Source organism: Ranitomeya variabilis, chromosome 5, assembly GCF_051348905.1.
Source record: "Ranitomeya variabilis isolate aRanVar5 chromosome 5, aRanVar5.hap1, whole genome shotgun sequence".
In the NCBI taxonomy this organism is placed as follows: Eukaryota; Metazoa; Chordata; class Amphibia; order Anura; family Dendrobatidae; genus Ranitomeya; species Ranitomeya variabilis.
The window spans coordinates 38,342,106-38,343,670 of record NC_135236.1 but is presented as its reverse complement, the minus strand read 5'-3'; the positions used below and the strand labels follow the sequence as shown (position 1 = coordinate 38,343,670).

Below are 1,565 nucleotides of genomic sequence, written 5' to 3'. Positions count from 1 at the left end.
ACAGAGTTGGTCAATAGAGATTCAGGTGAACTAAGTCCAAAATTTACTCACAGGCTTTCCCGCTGCATGCACTTTGCAAAAACATGAATAACTAGTTTGTGAGTTGGCTGTGATGGCCGAGTGGTTAAGGTGTTGGACTTGAAATCCAATGGGGTTTCCCCACACAGGTTCAAATCCTGTTCACAGTGTAGTGTTTAACATAACAAAAACATTAGAATTTGTTGTAAACAGTAAAACTATATTTATATTAGTAAAATGGGCAAAATAATATGAAGTGGGACAAGTATTCATATTCCAAAATTTGAGTCTCAAAATTGAAACTAAGCAGTATGAAAACTAAAAGAAACATTACTAGATGTTTCCCAGGACATTAGTGGCATATTTCACTGATCTCAGGAAACTCTGATCAGAACTGTATTGGTTACTAAAAATGCTCTACACCAAAAATTTTTCTGCAATCAAAAGTCAAATAAAGTAATTAAACTCGTTGTCACGGGAAGTCTAGGTGGGCAAGAGTTAATAACCCGGGCCCCTGCAATTTCCCTCAGACTAGGGAAATCCTGACTGACCCTCTACCTAGAGTTTACACTGATGGTGTGCATGTCTAGGCCTCCACCCTCTCCCTGTCTCCTGTTTCAACCCTAGGCTGAAACCACCACCCAGTGAAGAGATAATACGCCAATACCCACAGTTAGCACAGACAAGGATAACGGAAAATATACACCACGCCGCAGTCACTCAGGAATACACTATAAATGCACAGGGCAAAATAAATACAAATATAGGAAGGAGTAAATAAGACAAAGGGAAATACTCCACCAGCAACGATGCTCCAACTACTAGCTCACAACTCCAGACCGAGATAACATGCACAAGACTGAAGCTATAATCGGCGACGCCCGAAGTTCAGGAGAACTATTTAAAGGCAGTGGGCATGGCCCACCAGGTAAATTAACCCTGGACCAGCTAGATAAAATCTAGCCGACGCCAATGAGCGCATAGTGGTCAAAAGCGGAATTACCGCTGTCTGTCGAACGACCTGGTCTGAACAGCGTCCGACATGACAGTACCCCGCCTTCTACGAGGGACCCCAGGGCCCTCAGGGCTTATAGGACCTGGTTTGTCCGGATGGCGGCGGTGAAAAAACCTGACCAGCCGATCCGCATGAACGTCCGAGGCTGGTACCCAGGACCTCTCCTCAGGCCCATAACCACGCCAGTGTACCAAGTACTGTAAAGTGCGGCGCACTACACGAGAGTCAACCACCTTGGAGACTTCAAATTCCAAATTACCATCCACCAAGACTGGAGGTGGCATAGGCGCCACGTCCACGGAACCCACCACCTTCTTTAAAAGAGACCTGTGGAACACGTTGTGTATCTTATACACCGTAGGAAGCTCCAACCGGTACGCTACTGGGTTAATGACGGCGGTGACCCTAAATGGACCAATAAACCGTGGACCTAATTTAAGGGATGGTATTTTGAGTCTTATATTTTTTGTGGATAACCACACCCAGTCATCCACACTCAGGTCCGGACCTGGCACACGCCTACTGTCAGCCA

At 45.6% G+C, this 1,565-nt stretch overlaps 1 non-coding gene across 1 annotated transcript; it reads left to right on the top strand.

Moving 5' to 3' along the window:
- Positions 1-106: 106 nt before the first annotated feature.
- Positions 107-188, top strand: TRNAS-UGA (transfer RNA serine (anticodon UGA)). Its single transcript has one exon. It is a non-coding gene; the product is annotated as a tRNA-Ser (tRNA).
- Positions 189-1,565: the final 1,377 nt, after the last annotated feature.